General features: G+C 37.5%; 1 pseudogene; it reads right to left on the reverse strand.

Annotated features, from left to right (window-relative positions):
• Window positions 1-10,765: 10,765 nt before the first annotated feature.
• Window positions 10,766-16,547, reverse strand: LOC113606335 (mitotic checkpoint protein BUB3 pseudogene; annotated as a pseudogene).
• Between the last annotated feature and the right edge of the window lie 6,119 nt (window positions 16,548-22,666).

Consider the following 22,666-nt stretch of genomic DNA (forward strand, 5'->3'; position numbering starts at 1 on the left):
CGTTTTTATCATAAGTGGGTGTTGAATTTTGTCAAAAGCTTTTTCTGCATCTCTTGAGATGGTCATATGGTTTTTATTCTTCAATTTGTTAATATGGTGTGTCACATTGATTGAAGATGTGATATGTATATACAATGAAATATTACTCGGCCATAAAAAGGAATGAAATCGGGTCATATGTAGAGACGTGGATGGACCTAGAGACTGTCAAACAGAGTGAAATAAGCCAGAAAGAGAAAAGCAAATATTGTATATTAACACATATATGTGGAATCTAGAAAAATGGTACAGATGGGGGTGGGATGAATTGGGAGATTGGGATTGACATATATACACCACTAGGTATAAAACAGATAACTAATGAGGACCTGCTGTATAGCACAGGGACATCTACTCGGTGCTCTGTGGTGACTTAAATAGGAAGGAAATCCAAAAATGTGGGGATATGCGTGTACATATGGCTGGTTCACTTCACTGTGCAGCAGGACCTAGCACAACATTGTAAAGCAACTGTACCCCAATAAAAATAAATAAATAAAATAAAAAATAAAAAGACTATGAGACAGAAGCTTGGCAATGTTGAGACCCATCCTGGAGTAATGAGCCCTTCCCTCGGGTCTTCCTCCAACCCCTTGTCCTTCAGTCATTCTTACTGGTCCCCAGCTTTGACATCTGGTTCCCTTTCTAGGCTTCCCCAGCCCACTTCTTGGCCTTCGTGCTCTCAGTCTGTTTCTTTCATTTTGCCTCAGTCCTATATGACCCCCTGGGACGCCTGAGTTTTGACTGCTCTCAGGACAGATCTGATCTCACAGTTTACAAACCCAGGTACCCGCCTCTGCTGAACACTCTCCAGGTGCTGCTTCGGATCTGCTCTCTGTTCCTCTCCACTCTGCTTTTTGTGCCCTTGAAGGTGGACCTCCAGATTCATCCATGGTCTGTGGTCCTCTGGTCTCTGGTTGGGTTTAGCCAAAGTGAGGCTTTTGTAGGAAACTAAAGGGACCAAAGATTAGAAGAAAAAAATGTTCTGAATTTTTTTTTTTTTTTTTTTTTTTTTTTTTTTTTTTTGCGGTACGCCGGCCTCTCACTGTTGTGGCCTCTCCCGTTGCGGAACACAGGCTCCAGATGTGCAGGCTAAGCGGCCGCTCCGCGGCATGTGGGATCTTCCCGGACCGGGGCACGAACCCGCGTCCCCTGCATCGGCAGGCGGACTCTCAACCACTGCGCCACCAGGGAAGCCCTGTTCTGAATATTTATTCTCCATAGGCCATGGTTTGGAAGAGACTACATTCCTCCCCCAAGACCCAGAATATGTACGGTGGCCCCTCTCCTGCAGCCTAGAGATGCTGAAAGCTTAGGTGCTGAGGCTGTTGCATGAGTCCTTTGCCACCTCATTGGTTCTCAACATATTTATTAAACTCTCCTCAATCCTTATTAAACTCTGCTATATCTTTATGAAAGGCTGCTCAGTTAATGTCTGGAGAGAGCCATGTGTGTCCTGCCCAGACCATACCTCATGCACTCCCACTCCCAAACCCAACCTCACACTTCTAAGAATAACTGCAGACATTTAATTTTAGGATTCAATAGCCTTAGAAGGCATGCTCATTTTTAAAGTTTTAATATTTTAAATTTAAGTTGAGGGAATCCTTAGAATAATCAACGTGGGATCTTGAAGGAAGGTCACGCTAGCCCTGAGCACATCTGTTGGATTGGTGAGCAATTGGTTTTTAAAGGTTGTAAAACACAAATAAGCGAGAAGTCCTTTCAGACCCTTGTTGTTACTCAAGTCCCCCCAGGAAAAGAGGCTGGATCTATTGTAACACATGTCAGGAGGAAAGGTCAGTGTACTACCAGCAGCCAAACACCAAACCCTGTTGGGGGTCTCTGGGGGGAGCAGCACGGTGGCCCTGGGAAGGAGATCTGAGGCCAACATGGCCTCTACCTCTCCAGGACTCCTGGCGCCTCATCCTCAGGAAATAAACTCTCACTGTCTAGGAAGCAGGAGATGTAGCTATTTGATAAATTTGGTTTTTTAGTTAATCATCATTCTAATACCATGTATCTGTAGTCATTTCACTGTACTTCCCAGGCTGAGCAACTAATGTTCTAATTTCTGACTCATAAAACCATAATTTTTAGCTAGAAAGATAATGTAGTCCTGCCTCTTTGTTTTGAGAGATTATAGGGATTCAATATCCAAAAGAGGCATTGTTTTCTATTTCATTTAGGGACACAGAGTTGAAAAACCAAACACTGTCTCAGCTCTCAAATAGAGTAAAATCAGTACAGACATTGAATTCATAATTATAAGGTGAGTTGGCCTAAGAAGTATGATGTGTTATGAGAGGCAGAGCAGGTATTTCTGAGGAAGTTATAGCAAAGTTGAGATTTATTGAGTGCATGAACCTTGGCTTAAAAAATAAAAGAGGGCTTCCCTGGTGGTGCAGTGGTTGAGAGTCCGCCTGCCGATGCAGGGGACGCGGGTTCGTGCCCCGGTCCGGGAAGATCCCACGTGCCGCGGAGCGGCTGGGCCCATGAGCCATGGCCGCTGAGCCTGCGTGTCCGGAGCCTGTGATCCGCAACGGGAGAGGCCACAACAGTGAGAGGCCCGCGTACCGCAAAAAAAAATAAAAGAGAGAAAGATGGAAGAACATTCTAGGTATAACAAAAAAATATTTTAGAAGACCTGGAAGTATGGCATAAATGAGAAATTAATATGGAACTCTATCTTAAGGGAAAGGAGAGCCAATAAGTAGGGGTATGATATGAGCTTGTGTTTGTTTTTCAGAAAGATCACTCTGGCTGCTATATGGAGAACAGGTAAAGTACTGGGTGTAGGAAAACCAGAATGTCAGCCTGCCAAGACTAATGTTCTAGCTCCAGAGGATACTAAAGCAGATTTTGTCTCTCAGAATGTCTATCTTTTATAGACACTTTGATTTACAGAATATGAGGGAAATACAAGCAAATAACGCTACCTCACAATACACAGAAGGAATAAAAGGAGACACAGTTTAGTCAAAAAGGGGATTAAGATGCAAGCTGAGTTCAACAACAAAAAAGACGCAGGCTGAGTTCAGTATGCGGTGAGGGTACAGCGACAGGGCAGAGTTGAGTGGGTGGGCGTTCTCTTAATAACCAGAAAATTGGGTCCTTTGTCTGGTGGAAAACATTTTTAAGATGTACAACAGAATCTTCTGAGGCTTTGTGTGTGTATTGGAGAGCTGATTGATTTGAAGGTGATTGGACATTAAGAGGTTAGACTGGCCAGGAGTTCAGGGTCTGGAACACCAGGGCAAGAACAATTCACCATCCTCTAGCACATGTCTACCATGTCAGTCAACACGCTCACACGTTCCAAAGCCATGAATGGTGCCCACATTCAAGCTGCTCTCTTTCAGTCAAACTTTGTTAGTAGCTTTTATAGCTAGTGATTGTAGATTTGAATACTTTATCCACCGTCTTATAAAATCATGAAATAACATTTCAAGACAACAGTATTCAGTGGTTGTATGTGTGGATGGGGGTTGCTTAAAAGGTCATAAACCCCAAGGTGGGTTTTTTTCCCAGCAATTTCTATCAAAGCAATGAGTTAGGAGGTAGTACAAGTGAAAATATAAAAATGGCTTTGTTTAGGTGGTAGCAGTGGATGGGCTACTTGGGGACTGTTGAGGTATGAGGTATGTGAGAGAAAAGTCAAGGGGGTTTTCCATATTTCTAGCTTGAACGAGGTGGGTTTTGTGGCCTCTCGCAGAATAGGAGATAAAGAAGAAGAAACAGACTGACTCTTCATCAGGTTGGGTGAAGGGGATAAGGATAAGTTAAATCTTGGACAGGTTGAGTTGAAGGAGCTATGTCAGTCACCCAGAATAACGGAGGGTAGTTAGAGGGATGTGTGACTTGGGAGTTCAAAAGAAACGTATGGGTAGGAGATAGATTTATCAACTTGAGTAAGGTAAAGGAAACCATAGGACTAGGTTGGATTCCCCTAAAGGGGTGCGATAGGGAGGGTGGGAGGGAGACTCAAAAGGGAGGAGATATGGTGATATACGTAAATGTATAGCTGATTCACTATGTTATAAAGCAGAAACTAACACACCATTGTAAAGCAGTTATACTCCAATTCAGATGTTTTTTTAAAAAAAAGAAAGAAAGAAAGAAATAGCAGGTTTCAAATGCATGAGGATTTTTGTGTCTTTACAAAAATCCTCCAAAGTCAATTCATCTATGAATTGTGATTTAGAGTGTAAAGGATCAAGATAATTCCAGGATCTAAAATCTTCCATAGTGGGGTCTATTTAAACTAAGAGTTTTCCTTAGGATAAGTGAGCGTATTGAATGTGAAAACTAATTAGTCACTTTACCTAGATTAGAAACACTACCAGTGCTGGGATGTTTTTTTCTTTGCCCTCTGATATAGCTTCAAGTTAATGTACCAAACTAGGAAAATATTATTTAATTTGGGCTTCAGAATCGGTATACTTATTCTACCCATTTCCATTTCCACTCCTGGTATACATTTATCCCAGCAAGAAAAAATGGCCAGGGTGTTCCTAAAACCTCCCTCTCAACTTTGTTAAGCCACGAGTCATCAGGTAAATAACTGACTTCTTAAGGTACTAAACTAATACAAACATGGAGAGCAGAGTAATTTACTAAAATGAAATCAATTTATTATGCATTTACTTCAAATTTGTACTTATAAATTTTACATCATTTCGTAAAAGCTAGAACTGCAAGCATACTTCAGAGATATTGTGGGTTCAGTTCTAGACCACTACAATAAAGCAAATATCACAATAAAGTGAGTCCAAAGATTTTTTGGTTTCCTAGTGCATGTAAAAGCTATGCTTACACTATACTATAGTCTACTACATGTGCAATAGCACTATATCTTTAAAAAAGTATACACATTAATTAAATAATACAAAACAAAAAACCTTACAACAGTAATATCCAAGATCACTCATCACAGGTCACATAAAAATATAATAATAATGAGAAAATTAAAAATATTTTGAGAATTTCCAAAATATGACACAGAGACACAAAGTGAGCAAATTAAATGCTGTTGGAAAAATGGCATCAGTAGATTTGGTCAACACAAGGTTGCCACAAACCTTCAATTTATAAAGGACACAATACCTGCAAACTACAGTAAAATGAGGTGTTTGTACTTAATTTCTTTTCGTTTATTTTTCAAGTTTAAGTTTCTATTTCCATATTACATCTACTTTTGATTATTTAGGGCTGTTTTGTCAATTTGCCTAAGATTCCTTCTGACTAAGCAGTAAGAAAAGAAGCAAATTTTTAAGCATTTATCAGAAAATAAGGACATTCTAGAACTTTCTTCCAGTTACTCAAATAAAAGGTTTTTTTAAATAAAAGATAAGGGAAATAATAATTATAACATTTCAGAATGAGTCATTTCTTCTTTAATTTTTTTTTCTTTTTACTCTTAGGAAGTCAAGAATTCTAAAGGGAAAAGAACTTAGAAGTGAAAACAGGACTTACCTGGTGGCTCAGTGTTCAAGAATCCGCCTGCCAATACACGGGACACGGGTTTGAGGCCTGATCCGGGAAGATCCCACATGCCGCGGAGCAACTAAGCCTGTGCGCCACAACTACTGAAGCCTGCATGCCTAGAGCCCGTGCTCCGCAACAAGAGAAGCCACCACAATGAGAAGCCTGCGCACCACAACGAAGAGTAGCCCCTGCTCGCTGCAACTAGAGAAAGCCCGCACACAACAACCCAATGCAGCCATAAATAAATAAGTAAATTTATTAAAAAAGTGAAAACAAACACCGTCCTCTGACAGGAGATGAACATGAAGCAACCGAATTCAGTTTTCACCAAAATAGTTAGAGACAAATAAAAGAAACTGAATGATGGTGTAAATTTTTAAAAAATATAGAATTGAATATTTATCAAATTTATAACATTGAAAGATGTAAAATTTGAAGTGAAATTTAACAGTTACAAAAGAAGTCATAGACACCTTTGAAAACATACGTTTAAAAATTTTGTTTGATTAAAAATATCAAATTTAAAATGGAAAGATACTGGAGAAATACTTGAAGAAAACATGCTAAAAGGTAATAATTTTCTAAATGTAAGCATTCATATAAATTGGTAATGAAATATGAAGTGCCTAAAAATAAGCGTGTAAGCAATATGAATAGATAATCTACACAGAAAATCCAAAATGATCAATAAATACAGCAAAAAATTCTATCATATGGTTATGGAAGATAAAAGAGACAAGTTTAAATAATAGCCTCATTTTCCAAAATGTTTTTTTTGTCTTATTCTTTATTCAGTCTTTGCCAGCAATGTAGTATATCATTCTATATCAAAATCATTACAAATATTCATGATTTAAACCAATATTCTACCTCTAGAAAACTATTCTAAAGTAATAATGAAATAATCCTAAAAACCAAAAAAGGTTTATGCAAAAAAGTTCATTATAGCTTTATTTTTTAATAGTGAAAAACAAGGTACACTATTGTAAAACATTTTAATAAATTATACTACCCAATCAATATAACATTATGTTGCCATTTTACTATTCTGTTTATAGAAACTATCTAGCAACAAAGAAAACCATTTCTAGTGGAAAGAGAAATACAAAATTGCAAATATAACTGTATTACTTTTGGAAAAGTATCCTATGTATAGGAAACAAAAAGCTGAGAATAAACCCTTCCGGTCCCTAAATGTTAATAGGAGCTATATTTTTGGAGGGAGCCGTAAAACCATGTTTTATCTTTTTCCTCTTTTTCTCAATTTTTCAAATTTTTATTCATGAGTTTTAGCTTCTTTTAATTGAAATAACTTTTTTTCCTTAAAAGATAAAAAAAAAAATGAAGCTGTGTCTGATACTTGGTATTTTATGATTCATTATTTATCCCAAAACAGGGTTAAAAACAGAGTAACTTTCATTCTGACCTATTAACGATTTCTCTCACCATAAAATGGTAATGTCCCACACATTAGTGTGAAATTCTGAACACTCAGCAAAATGGTAGCTGAGTTTCCTTATCCATTTGGGCTCTTTTTGTTTTTTAAAGCACATACTCTGTAGTAGGAAACTGCATTAAACACTATCTCATTTGACCTAAACAATCCTATGAGCTAAGTGTTATTTTCTCCATCTTCAGCAGGGGAAAAAATAATGCAGTCTAGAGAAGTTAATTAATTGGCACAATCTTGTCCACTAATGAGTCGAGGAGCCAGTATTTAAAAGGGAGGAAGTCCATTAATGACTAATGAAATCCTGAAAAACTCTAATGAAAATGCAGGAACTTGTCAAGGAATTTTTGAAATATTTATGAAATAAAAATCACAAGATTAAGGAATGACAAATGTTTATAATTCCAACACAGTATGACTATTTCCATTTCTTTCACGTTTCTTTTTACAAATATATAATTTTAGTTGTTGAAATTATAACAGTTGTTAAGTATATGTTTACAAAGTAGTATTTTGCTATCCTTTCTTGATGCTTAGCCAGACGTTTTTCATGATTTTACAAATTTTTATAATTATACATAATATTTTTATAATATTGCATTGTGTTGATATAGCTGTCTTTATCCCCCTTAATATAAGGTCTCTGGGGTGTTTTCTTCCCAATATTTTCTTATATTCTCTTACAAATAAAGACATACTGGATATCTTCATGAATATAGCTTTTTTGCTCTCCCTAAGTAATTTCATTGGGATAAACCCCTAGAGTAGAATTGCTATGTCAATTCTGGTGTAAACAGTCATAAAGCTGGCTGGAGAAATTTGAAAGAACGAAGAATAAACCATTTTAGTGGACACTCCTAATTCATACAAATGAAACAATACTTCCTACACTCAAACAGTAGCTGCCTGAAAGGAGACATCCAGCTATTGTATTAGCTGCTCTAGACTTCTCTCAGCTGTGAAACCTTAAATAAAATGTTCACTGTACAAATGCTCTTTTTTTTTTTTTTTTTTTTTTTTTGCGGTATGCGGGCCTCTCACTGTTGTGGCCTCTCTTGTTGTGGAGCACAGGCTCCAGACGCGCAGGCTCAGCAGCCATGGCTCACGGGCCCAGCCGCTCTGCAGCATGTGGGATCTTCCCGGACCGGGGCACGAACCCGCGTCCCCTGCATCAGCAGGTGGACTCTCAACCACTGCGTCACCAGGGAAGCCCCATACAAATGCTCTTGACAGAGGAGTTAGTTGTTTCCAGGTGAAAATAATAGGGATAGATACTCCTTTCATACTAACTTGTTCTTTAATAATTGAATAGCATTTTGAGTGCAATAGATGCATGGCTCCTAGACCAGACACAAACAGTGGAAAGGCATATTCTTTTATAAGCAAATAGCATGACTGTATTATTGCACATGGAGGGTCTAGCTTAATGGCCAAAGAGTACACTCTGGACATATACTGCCTTGGTTTGAATCCCACTGTACCATTTACATACAGTGTAAAACCTTAAGCAAGTTATTCAATCTCTCTGGGATAGATATAGATATAGATATAGATGATATAGATATAGATAGATATAGATATATAGATATAGATATATAAATGCATAGACATATTTTGTATAGTTTATATATTAAGAGTATATATACACATGTATGTATATATATACATATGTATGTATAAATTAAGATTTCATATAGTATATATTTTATATATTAAGAAAAATACATTAAGGCTATATATGTAAATATAATATACTTATATATAGTCAATATATATTTTCTTAATATATAAAATATATATGAAATCTTAATTTATACTCACACACACAAGATGCATAATAAATTTTTATACTTATGATCTAGCCAAGACCTCAAGAAACTTCTGGTCTGACTCGTTACTGCCAGAAAGAAAACTTTTAATTTATTTACAGCTAAAACACCATTCAGCAAGGTATCTCATTCAGTTACAGAGGGATACATTTTGCAAAGCAATTTATGTTAGTACATTGTTCCAGGAAATTGCATCACTCAAAGCCAGACTGTCTATGGGTGATTTATTTAACTTTTATTTTGTAGTGTTTAAGATAAGCTTCTGATTACACCAGCTTTAAAAATACTCGTGTTAAACTTATCAATGCAGTACATGAATTTTTTTTTCATTTCATTTGGAGTATACACAAAATTATTTTTTATAACAACCTTCATCTTTCCTGAAAATACACACTGGCCTTACCTCCAAGCATATATGAAGCAGGTTTCTCTACCAATCAGTCCTAAATCAGTGCCTCAGCTTTTATCAGTGGTCCAGCCTGCTCTGGTGAGCTGACTCATGGGATATATGTTTTCCTTTTTTAGAGGACATGCAGAATTTTTTCATTCTAAGAAGCAGGCAGAGAGCACAATCTCAAAGCTCCTTATCATATATATTTTTGAAAAGTTCATCAAGAAAAAGATATCCCCAATGGATGTGTAGCCTCTTTATTTCTATAAATTAGTGGTTCTCACTCTTTTCTGAAGCAAAGATCCTTCTGATAAAAGCTAAAAAACCTGTCCTCAGAAAAATGTATTCATGCCCATTCATGCCCGCTAACATACACAACTTACACGCTCCCTAAAACTCTTAATGTTTATCTAGCAATTCCCTTTGGGTTCTTGAAACCGCTTAAGAAGGTTTGTTCAAGATACTCCAAAAGTCTCTCAAGACCTCTGAGTTGCTGCTTACCTGGATGATACCATGGTATTTGCTCCGATAGGTTTATTTTCAGTGATTATTTTTTTGTCATAATGACAGCTGCCTACATTAAGACACACTCCCCCAAAACTCCTTTGCTGTAGTTATCCTAAGCATATTGTTTAGGGCTTTGTTCATTATATCACAGAGATCCTATTCAGGATAAACTTCAAACCAGAAATTTTTGTGCTTCTCCTGGGTGAATAATTTGCCTTTATTTTATGAGCACTCTGAATGATATAACTGTTCATATTCCTGTTTTTAAATTTATACCTAGAAAGCTAAGAACCAAATCTGTGGCCCTCTGCTGGTAAACGTTTAGGATGTAAGACCCTCTTTTTCGAGCACTAGTCTCATTACTGGCTCTACTGTTTCGTGGCCCTGACTTTACTGTTTACTTCTTATTTATGTTATCTCGTTTAGAAACCTTTTATAGAAATTGTATCACATTGCAAAGAAGGAGGAAAAAAGATAGAATAAAGAAAAAGATGAGAAACAGTTTTTAGATGAACTGTTATATTCCTTTATATTCAATTACTTTCAAAGCAAGCAATTCATCAAATATTTGATTCTGATTTATATTTTAAAGTTTTATAAGGCGTTAGAAAATTTAGAAAAAAAAAACAGAAAAAGGTAATAAAAATTTTGCTAATCCACATGTTGCAAAATCTCAGTTGCCAAAACACTTTTTTCAGCTACAAAACATTTTAAAAATTATTATTGAAACTTTCAAATATATAGAAGAGTTGAGAAAAGGGTATCATGAACACTCCTTTATGTATCCATCACCTAGATTTTAAAATTTTGCCATATTTGCTTCTTTTAGTTTTCTTCTGTCCAAGTATTTTAGAGTAAATAACAAATACAAAAGAAACAAAGAATCCTCATTCTACACAAAGTCAGTATGGAAAGGCACACAGACAAGATTTTCGTAAGACAGAAAATAGAGAAATCCACACTAAATAATGGAACAACAATGGCTCTAACACATCCAGGGGGTAAGTATGATTTGTAGGAAGCAGAAAAGCTTTCCGTAGAGAAACTACTTTCAGGAGATGATTAGGTGGACTTAGGTTTTTTTTCTGCATCTGTCACTTGGCAAATGAGAAGATGCCATCTTCAGGATGTCCTATGTCATCCGTTTTATACATATATAATGATGCTATTGCAAGTGTAGTCCCATCATTACTGAAGACAAGTGGTGTGATGCTGGTGGGGTATCTACAGAACCAGCGCCGTCGCTTCTTGTTAACTGGACCCAAAATATTTACAAATCCATCAGAACCACCCATAGCAAACGTACCGTAGATGTTGTTAAAAGAAATGGCATTGACAGGATAAATCTGCTCAATATTATTTTCTTTGACACTTGAAGACATGCTTCTTCTGTATCTCAGGGATTGGGAGCAAGTACTCAGCTTCCACTTGGCCTTCAACTGAGCTTAATACAAAACTGCTTATTTGAAAATGTTCAAAGGCAGCGAGCCTGGTACGTCAAGTTGGACACCCGGCACTGCTGCACGTAACCCATGTTCTGTAATTCCCACATTAACACTTTACTGCCCACCTTGTCCATAACCAGCTGATCTCCAGACAGAGAGGGTGTTACTCACAGACAGAAGGTCACAGCATTACAAGGAGTTCTGGGATGGCGCAATTTAACTGTCTGATCCCAAGGCCCAGTAACTACCACATTCACTTCTGGACAGTATTCAACACATCTGGTAGGGGCATCATGGGTTCCAGCCAGATCTCCCTGATCAGTGTTGGAATCATGTGTTTTCAGTCGAGGGTTTGATCCCCCACTCCAGGCATGTGTCGGACCATTGAACGCACATCCAAGAGAGCGCTAGGGGCTGGTACGTGAGCTGAATGGCCGGCCCATGGTAGAGATGCACCGCCACATCTCAGGAGGAGACCAGCAGGAACTGGGAGGTGCTGGGGCTGATTTTCACCAAGGAGACATAATCCTCAGTGGGTGGTTCAGCTTGAACTCGTTAGAACCGAACGTATCGGGCTCCACTCAGAAGTAACTTCACCATCTCCTCTTCGCTTCCCTCAGATGTTACAATATCTCACCTCTGTATATTTTAGTGTGCACCCCTGAAAAGTAAACATCTATTTCTACATGATCACAGTGACATTTTCACACCTGACAAAATTTATAATAATCTCCTAATGTCACCTAATACTTAGTCTATATTCAAATTTCCCAGGTATCCTACACCCCCACACACAAAAAAATCTTTTATAACTGCCCAAAATTCTTAACCTTAGAATATATAAGGTAAGCATACTCTAAGTTCCTCTTCACCCCCGCTTAGCCATTTTGTTTACCTCTAAATGCCAACATGCCTGGGTATTTCTAAATGCTTAAGAAAAATAAAGTGATGGAATTGGTCATATTGTGATCCCATTCAGCAGCCAGAAATAACTCTAGACTCTTTAAGTCGCTAATAAAAATTATCTGCCAGGAAAATTTCAACTTTCAATATTACTAGAATCATTTATTATGAATTATGCAAAGGTTCTATTAATAAAAACCATTATGCACTGATTTTCAAATATAGGCGCACTATGCCAAAAATCGTACTTATTTATAATATTTATAACTTTGAAATAAAGAGAAACTTCCCAGTCAGTTCTTTTAACAATGCTAAACATCGTCACCCTTTTAACATTTGACTATGCTCTCTGCCTCCCTTTTATTTTATTTTATTTTTTTGGCCGCCCTGCATGGTTTGTGGAATCGCAGGTCCCCAATCTAGGACTGAACCCAGGCCATGGCAGTGAAAGCCTGGAATCCTAACCACTAGGCCACCAGGGAAGCCCCCCCAGCTTTTAAAAAACTAGATTCCATCCTAATAATTTACACTATTGCTTGTATATTTTCTGTTCCTATTGAACGCAGTCTTTTATGCGCTTTAAAAACAGATATAAATTTATTTTTAAAAATTTCTTTCAGAAGCATTATCTCATAAGCATTGCCTAATTTTATAATGCATCTGTAGGTCATAGATCTGGCCTATGTTGTTTTATTTTTAAAAACAAATTTCCAGTAAATGCAGTTTTCAGTTTACACTTATGAAGTCAAAATGTCAAGATGACTCAGAAACAATACGTTAAATTGCAAGTGAACTTTACAGATTTGATTTGGTAAAGATAGCACAAGATTCAATGAGACCAGACCCTGTGTCTACAATACGCCTGAGTGAGCAATCAGAGAACATTCAGGAAGATAACGTCAAAGGCCAGACCCACACCACTTATGCAAATACCTTGGGGTGGAATTAACCTAATAGAATGAAACATTTTCCTCAAAAAAAAAAAAAAGTCAGAGCATGTGGGAAATGTTGCTAAAGTGTCTCCTCTGATGAGAATTTCAGTGTGGAAAAAACTATGGAAAAGCACACACTTAGAGGTAGAGCCGAGGACAAAAAGTCCCTGCACACAAGTCTCATCACCTATTTCTACCACTTATGGCTGTATTTCCCTCCAGTGAGGTGAACGGAAGTATCTAAACATAAAGATTGGGACTTCCCTGGTGGTGCAGTGGTTAAGAATCTGCCTGCCAATGCAGGGCACATAGGTTTGAGCCCTGGTCCGGGAAGATCTCACATGCCGCAGAGCAACTAAGCCTGCGAGCCACAACTACTGAAGCCCACGTGCAGATCCTGTGCTCCACAACAAGAGAAGCTACCACAACAAGAAGCCTGCGCACCGCAACGAAGAGTAGCCCCTGCAATCCGCAACTAGAGAAAGCCTGAGCAACACCACCAAAGACAAATGAATAAAATAAATAAATTTAAAAAAACAAACAGATTGAAATTATCTCAAGCAACACCTTTGATCTTGATGTTTATCACACATGAGCATGTCTTCACTCCAAGACATTTGGGGAAGGGATTTTCTTTTTTTAATGTTGAGGCTTCTTTTAATTAATTAATTAACTTATTTATTTATTGGCTGTGTTGGGTCTTCGTTTCTGTGCGAGGGCTTTCTCTAGTTGTGGGCAGCAGGGGCCACTCTTCATCGCGGTGCGCGGGCCTCTCACTGTCGCGCCCTCTCCCGTTGCGGAGCACAGGCTCCAGACACGCAGGCTCAGTAGTTGTGGCTCACGGGCCTAGTTGCTCCGTGGCATGTGGGATTTTCCCAGACCAGGGCTCGAACCCGTGTCCCCTGCATTAGCAGGCAGATTCTCAACCACTGCACCACCAGGGAAGCCCTGGAGAAGGGACTTGAACTATAAAATTCGACACTTGTCCAGAAGAAATAGGTTAAATGAAATTGTGGAATTAACAGGAGAGCTGGAGGCCTGAAAGGCTTGGAAAAATGGTCCAGATTCTGAAACTAAGATACAATGAAGCAGTCTTTTAGTCAACAGTAGGCATTCCACACTCTGTTTTAACTCACAAGACTGATTCATGGTGGAGGAGGGCTATGCCATTAAAGTCAGCCAGCTCCTCCCAAAGGATGGTTAACTCTCACCTGTCATTTCATATCATGAGAAAAGCAGAGCCAGGGGGAATCACTACAGTATATCTCTGTCTCTAATTTTTAGAACCTGTGCACCTTATGCCAGTAGATTTTTACAGCACGATTGTCTAAATTCCAAGATAAGCAGAAGCACTTCTGGAGTGATGGAATGAGGACCTCTGAAAACTTTCTTCTTCATAAAAACAATGAGGACATTGGCCAAAATGATGAACTTTTTCAGTACTCTGAAAATTAACCAAAGACTTGCAACAACCCAAGGGGAATTTATTCAAAAAAAAACAAAAGTCTTGGTAAGAACAGTGAGCTACGTGGCATTTTTAACTTGCCTATTCCCAGCTCCTTCTTGCCCATTCCATCGTAGCTTGAAAATCATCGGCCTTGCAACCACAGTACCGATGAAAACCAACAGCCTAAGAGTCACTGGAGAAGTCAAAGTAGGTTTTGTCAAAGATTAAACAGAGCTGGACAGTAAAGTGGTAAAAGTAGGTTTTATTCAGAAAAACTAGTAACATAGGGGAAAAGAGACCTCAGTATAGAGAACTGGGCTCAATTCTGAGTACAATAAGGAAAATTCACAATTTACAGTCAGGGAGAAAGGTGGGGATCAGTGGATAGAAAATTACTAAGAGGAAACATCACAGTGAAGAGGGGATTCTGGCTAAATTGGCCTAATGAGATTCTTACCAAAGGCAGGCCAGGGTGACCAGACATCACTTGGGGGATGGTATAGGAGGGGGAACCCAATTAGATACCAAGAGTGATCAGATATCGAGAATGGAGGAATATGGCTAAACTGACTTAGTAGGATTCTTGCTAAATTTGAACAATGCAGAGACGAAAATGGAAGCTCAAAAGTCAAAGTCTAGTTGAGAAGAGAGTTGAGGGGAGCCTGAGTAGAATTTCAGCAAGGAGAGAATCTTTGTCAGTTTAGAGTTCCTGAGAAAGCCCCGTGTTCACAGAATAGTCACAGTTTGACCTGACTGCCAGCTAGCTCCCTGAGAACCCCATTTATAGGGCGTGTCTTCATATTGCCTCATTCAGAGCTCACTCAACTCTAACCCTGACCCTAAACCTAACCACTGTCCAGCCCTTTGCTTTAATTAGGGACGGCTCTGAAGGACCATGCTATATCTCCACAGGACTGGCTGAGACCTCTATTGGAAAAGCCACTCATTTTCCTTCTGCCAAGTCCTGCTTCCCTTGCTCATGTATAGATATTCTTCCCGAGACTGCGCAGCCCCCCGTCTATATTTTTCACACAAATCACTGTTTCACAGTCTGTTTCCAATGATCTCAATTTAAGGTGGAAGTATGGTTAATACCAGAGAGAGAAGGGGTATGTGAAACGGTAAGATCATTAAGAAGGAAAGAGGGAATGAAACTAAAAGCACTAGTGGAATATTGATTGAAAGAGGGATGTTTTCTCCATTTTGATAAGCAGGGTGGTAAGCATAGGGACAGGTGGGAAATGCTGGCTGAGAGTTACCATAAGATCGTGTCGAATGGAAGAATAGTTTCCCTAAGAAAATTAAGTAAGCAAAAATGGACAGGTGTGCTAGACAAGCAAATGAAATGCTTGTCCACTACAAGTGGAACTCAGGAGCACAAAATAAATCTCAGAAAAAGCTGGAAGCCAGAGACCTAGGTAACTGGGGGGAAAGCAGGGAAGAGTCTCTCTTTCTCTGTCTTCCCACTCCAGTAATCTTCCTCTGGTAATCTGCTTCTCTTTCTCTCCTCCTGCTTTGTTTATTCACCCTGGCTAAATGTATACTACCCACTTCATCTTTTATGTCTCCACGACTTCTGCTTCTAGCTCCTGCCATTTACTTGTAATTCCTGCTTAATACCTACTTTGTTGGAGGCCACCAGACTTTTCTACTTGAGCATTTGCAGAATGTGACAGTTGTCTGAGATCAGAGATTTGGGGTTATTTTGCGTGGAGTACAGTGAGACCTTTAAAATCGCACTCCTCCCCTCTCTGACTATAAATTCAAATCCCAGCTCATCTCATCAATCAGATGATGACTGAGCAACCTCTAAGTCAAGAGTGCATTCTTAGTCCAGTGGAGATGTAAGTGGGTTTGGGTTTGGGGAAGAGGATTGTTTTGTATGCTGTCTATTCAGTGGAGGCTTTGGTTTAATAATCATCAGGTACCTGAGGAAGTAAGTTATAATATAAAATTTAAAACAGCTAGCTAGAGTTACTTTCCCAGAGCAAATGCATGTAATCCTCAAGGAGTATTTATATTTGACATTTATATGGCCAAAGTACACTTCAGAAAAGTAACTGTCAAGGCCATGCTGGCCATTTTTATATTTTTATTTTGCAAATTACCTGATCCATTGTGCATCTTCTATTGAGATATTTTTCTATATTAAACAGTAGAACATTTAATCCATACTAAGATTGTTAACTTATTGACATGTATATGGCAAAAATTACTCACAGTTCATAATTTGTCTTTTAAAAGGGTTTAATAGCATCCCCTGCCCAGGCAATGTTTAATAATTTTCTTTATTCTTAAAAAATATCATTTCAGAGACTTCCACCTCCAGCCACAATAGATAAAAGAGACAAGATTTACCTTCTGACCACGAACAAACTATAAAATTGAGCATATTAGGCAACAGGCAACACACGAGTTGGATTCCTGAAAGAATGAAAGCAGATGAGGTAAGCTCTACAATCACATCACGTTTTATTTTTGGGAGACACATGACAGAGCAGGGAGAGGGGTCCCAAGCACAGCACATTGGTCTTACCAAGTTGAGGGGGGAGTTCACAGTTCAGGAGGGCTGAGGTAACTCCAAGTTGCTACACAGTTATTATACGTCAGGAACAAACTAGTTGCAAAATCCTTCTGACTCTGGGGCAGATAGATATCATAAAACATTAAAAATTCATAAAATTGATTTCATCAAAATTAAGAACTTGTGTTCTTTGAAATACACGTTAACAACGTAAAAGGCAAGCCAAACTCGGGAGAAAACATTTTTTAATACACATATCTGTTAAAGGACTTTTACCTAACTACGTAAAGAACTCTCAGATCTTCACGAGAAGACAATTCAGTTTTTCTTAAAGGGGCACAATATCTGAGAAAATACGTCACAAAAGAAACTATACCAATGGACAACATAAGCAGGTAAAAGTTGCTCTGATTTTTAGTCATCAGAAAAATGCAAATTAAGACTATATTGAGGTAACATTATATACCTACTAGAATGGTTAGAACTAAACAAACAAATGAAAACAGAAAATACGAAGTGCTGATGAGAATATGGAACACATGAAACTCATTTATTGCTAGTGAAAACTGAAAAGGGTGCAGCAGTTTTGGAAAAGAATTTAGTGGTTTCTTATCAAGTTAAACCTATACTTACTACACAATCTAGCAATGATATTCCTAGGTATTTACCTGATAAAAATCAAAATTAAAAAAAAAAGAAAACTCAAAATGTAGTTCTTGTGTTAGTTTCCTATGGTTGCTGTAAAAAATTACCACAAATAGGGTAGCTTGCTATAACAGAAGTGTATTCTCCCACAGATCAGGAGACCAAAAGTTTGAAATCTTAGCACAAGGTGTTGGCAGGCCTGCTTTTCCTTCTGGAGTTCTAGGAGAGAATCTGTTCCTTGTCTCTTCCAGGCGCTGGTAGCTGAGGACATTCCTTGACTTGGGACAGCATTACCCCTATATTCACAGCCAGCATCTTCAAATCTCTCTCTGCTCTGTCTTCACATCACCTTCTCTTCCCTGTGTGTCTAATCTTCCTCTGTCTGTCTTCTAAGGACACTTGTGATGGCATTTAGACCCCACCTGCCTAATTCAGGCTAATCACCCCATCTCAAAATGTTTAGCTTAATCATATCTGTGTAAACCCTTTTCCCATAAAAGGTAACATATATGGGTTCCAGGGATTAGGACCTGGTTTTTTTGGAGGCTATTCCTCAGCTTACTATAGATCCCTACAAAGATTTGGACACAGATGTTCACAGAAATTTTATTCATAATAGCCAAAAACTGGGAAAAAAATGCCCCCAACAAATAAAGAAGTCATCGTATATGCATTTGATGGAATATTACTTGTCTGTTAAAAAAATGAATCCTTGAAACATGCAACAACATGGATGAAGTTCAAATACTTATCTTGAGGGAAAGAAGCCAGACACAAAATAGCACATATTGTGTGGTTTCATTTGTACAGAGCTCCAGGATGAATAAACCTCATCTATAATGATAGGAAGTACATCCATGTTTGCTTCAGCCTGGAGGTAGAAAATGAGGATTGACTGGGAAAGGAGTAGAAGAGAACATTTTGTGATGATGCAAGTGTTATGTATCTTGAACATGGTGATGGTAACATTGGTGTGTACCTATGTCAAAATGGGTCAGATTCAACACTTAAAATGCTCTGCATCTAATTGCATATGAATTAAGTCTCATAGAGTTGGTTTCAAATATAGATTTTAAATAGTAAGATTTATTCATTAAAAAAAATTAACCTTCAGAGTTAAAAAAGTCTGATCTCCCACCATCCAAACTCACTTAGAAAAGTTATTTCTAAGTACATATTTTTAAAATATTTTTATGGTATGCCTTCATTTTATTTTAATATTTTATGTTTCTTATTCATTTTGAACTTTTTTTCTTTTCTTTTTTTTGTGGTACGCCGGCCTCTCCCATTGCAGGGCACAGGCTCCAGATGCGCAGGCTCAGCGGCCATGGCTCATGGGCCCAGCCGCTACGCGGCATGTGGGATCTTCCCAGACCGGGGCACGAACCCGCGTCCCCTGCATCGGCAGGCGGACTCTCAAGCACTGCGCCACCAGGGAAGCCCCCATTTTGAACTTATTTTAAGATAAGTGAGAGATTTTTCTCTATGGCCAACCAGTTTTCCCCAAAACATTTGTTAATCAATTTTTTCATTTATTAGAAATTCTACCCTCATCATAACTAATTTTCCATACATACTTTGTTCTATTTCTATGTTGTTTATTCTGTTCGGTTGATTTGTACATTATTTTCTTTTGATTTTTTTGGTGAATGACTACTTTAGCTTTAAGCATATTTTGATATCTAATAGGCCAAGTCTCTTCTTATTACTCTTCTTTCTCAGAATTTTATGACTTTGTCTCTTAAGTTTTATTTCCAACATGACTTTCTATCTTCATCTAAGTCAAAAGACAATAAAAAAAAAACAGGTACAAAACATAAGCCTTTATGGAAGGATTCTGACTGAAATAGATTGAATGTATAAATTAATTTAGGTATAAAATATCTTAAAATATTGAGGCAAGGGATGTATACAACCAGCCTTCAGGAGCTGCAAGGACTAAGAATTTCAAATCCACTGGCAATTCCATTTCTTTTTTCTATTTCTCAATAGAATTAATATACCTAAATTAATTATGTATATCTTCAAATAATGTATAAATTAATTTAGGCATAAAATATCTTTAAAATTATGGCATGTCCCCCATATATATTCAAATATATCTTTATATCCCTCATTGTGTCTGTAGTTTGTTTTATGAAGACGTTTCTGGGGACTCACAGTGGCTAAGTGGCTAAGAATCTGCCTGCCAATGCAGGGGATATGGGTCCAAGCCCTGATCCGGGAAGATCCCACATGCTGCGGAGCAACTAAGCCTGTAAGCCACAACTACTGAGCCCATGTGACACAACTACTGAAGCCCGCACGCCTAGAGCACGTGCTCCACAAGAGAAGCCACCGCAATGACGCACTGCAATGAAGAGTAGCCCCCCTAGCGGCAACTAGAGAAAGCCCGCACGCAGCAACGAAGACCCAACACAGCCAAAAAATAAATAAATAAAAGAAATTTATTTTTTTATAAAAGCATTTCTTGTGCTTTGCTACTTGCTACCTAAGACTCAAGATAATTTATATCTTCATTGGGATTATGGTCTTTAATATTATAAAGCAATACTCTGTTCTATTCACATATTTCATCTTGAATTCAACTTTTTCTGATATTGAGAATAGGTATACTTTAATATATCTTCGCCTATACTTTCAACTTTTCTGAATCACTTCATTTTAGGCAAGATTTACAGGTGGCTTGCAGTTGGAATTTTTTTCATCCAATAGAAGCTGTTATTTTGTGTTGTGTTTATTTCGTCTGAATTAATTTTGTAAAGAATGTAATTGATTTTATTTTAATTCTGATCTTATGCTTTCACTTTTTAGTTTTCATTATTTCCTCTGTTTTCTACCATTTGCTATATAATCTGTTTTTTGTCTACATGCCTATTTTCCTAAGATAGATACTCTAATTTTACTAGCAGTTGCTGATATAATATCTCATAATATTCTTATGCCCATATTTGGCAATTTATCAGTTTCAGAGATAAAGCAGTATATATTAAATATCTGTTTAGTTAGAAACCTTTTTGGCAAGTTATTGTAGTCTAACCCAATTTGCTTTATAGAAAAATGAGAATTTGCTAGAAAGCTGTTGTGATATTCAGTCAAATCCAAAAAAGGTTTCATTAGCCATGCCTTAGGAAGGCAAGGGGTGTATACAGCCAGCCTTCAGGAGCTACAGGGACTAAGAATTTCAAATCCATTGGCAATTCCTTTTTTTTTTTTTCAATTTCTCTCTGTGGATCAGTTTGATTTCTTTCCTACCATGTGGTAGAAAAAACGCTTTTAAATTTTACTTCTTACAGTTTTAAGCATCTGAGAGATATTGGCCTCTCTTGGGATCCCTACCACAATATCCTTTGCAAAGGACCACTGGATTTGCTTCTTCAGATGCCTTTTCCTAGACCAATTAATGGGGTTACCTTTGACGCAGTGATTGTTCCTGCCATAATCATGTGGATAGTCAGGGAAAGGAATATGGTTTTCAGACTAGCAGAGGGTTTGGCAGACAAAAGAGTGTGTTCTGTACTCTCACACTATGAAAGATAAGCAAACTGTCCGTCTTTTGCTCCCGTTACCCAGAAGCTAATTAATTTTGGAAACTTCTGGCTTGATTTTTTTCTTCCTTATCTGTAAATCAGCCACCACTTGCAATAAAACTAGACACTTCTATAGCTCTTCAGCTTTGGCTTGTGGTTTTCATGTATTACTAGGGTTCTTTTTCTTAGTTTCAAAAAGTTTATTCCTAGTTGCTTCAAGACATGAATATATTAGGCAAAATTCCAAATGAATAAATGGGACTTTCTACTGATATCAGAGAACAGATTGCCAGACATGGGAGGCAGGGGAAGAGAGGAGAGATCAAATGGGTGAAGGTCATCAAAAAAGGCATAAACTTCCAGTTCTGAAATAAATAAACCCCGGAGATGTAATGTACAGCATGGTGACTATAGTTAATAATACCATATTGTATATTTAAAAGTTTCTGAGGGTAGATCTTCAAAGTTCTCATCACAAGTAACTATGTGTGGTTATGGATGTTAATTAGATTGGACTGTGGTGATCATTTTGCAATATATATGTATATCAAATCTTTATGTTGTACACTTAAAACCAATATAATGCTATATGCCAATTATATCTCAATAAAAAAGTTTATTCTCTAAAAAAGTTAAATAATTTTGGAATTGTTTACCTAGCGAGGTAAGAATCTAATGTTTTTAACAAATAACTTACTTATTTTTACATCTGTATTAATACATTGAAAATTCTGTTTCTTTTATTTGTGATGTTACTCTTTTTCTGTTATACATTATTAGATAAAGTAAGGTTTGTATCTCTGGAATAGTTTATAGAGAATGGCCTTAACTGAGTTAAACTACCAAATAAATAGGAAATCGTCACAGGCTATTCAATAAATAAACTCTGAATCGAAATTGACACCAGTTTAATTTTATTCTGTAATCAACTAAATATTTCAAATAAAACAAATACAACTAAAAAAGTCTCCAATTTTTGCTTTAATTTCACATTTCATACATTGCACAATTTTTACAAGATACTCATTTTTTTTTTTTTTTTTTTTTTAAGATACTCATTTTGATTGTTTCATAACTTGGGGAGAGAGGAGGCAATAATTCTGCCAGATGGTTAAATACCCAGGGGATTTCTGCTCTCATTTTCCTCATTTGAGAGACATAGAGCAGTTTTTACTCCCAGCATAAATTCTAGACAAAAACCATACACTTTTCTTACTTCTCATGTTAAACATTAAGGATGACTCACAAGCAGAAGATAGACCTGTTACTAAATTAATGATCTCTTAAAACCTTACGTGGCTATAAGGTAACTGCCAAGTTTGTCCCAAAACAGCTTACAACAAATTCGTTATCCTGCGAGCTTTTTTTTCTTTTCTTCCTTCCTTCTGCCCTTCCTTCCTTTCCTCCTTCTTTCTTTCTTCTTTCAGGTATATTGCCTTAGAGAGCATCTATTTATAGACATTTACTATAGACATCTTTTAGCATAATTGTCCTTGAAGAACAATGGAAAATGTAAGCTAAATAAAAAACAAAGAAA

Source organism: Aethalodelphis obliquidens, unplaced genomic scaffold, assembly GCF_003676395.1.
Source record: "Aethalodelphis obliquidens isolate GAN/ISIS:26980383/991018 unplaced genomic scaffold, ASM367639v1 scaffold3, whole genome shotgun sequence".
Classification (NCBI taxonomy): domain Eukaryota; kingdom Metazoa; phylum Chordata; class Mammalia; order Artiodactyla; family Delphinidae; genus Aethalodelphis; species Aethalodelphis obliquidens.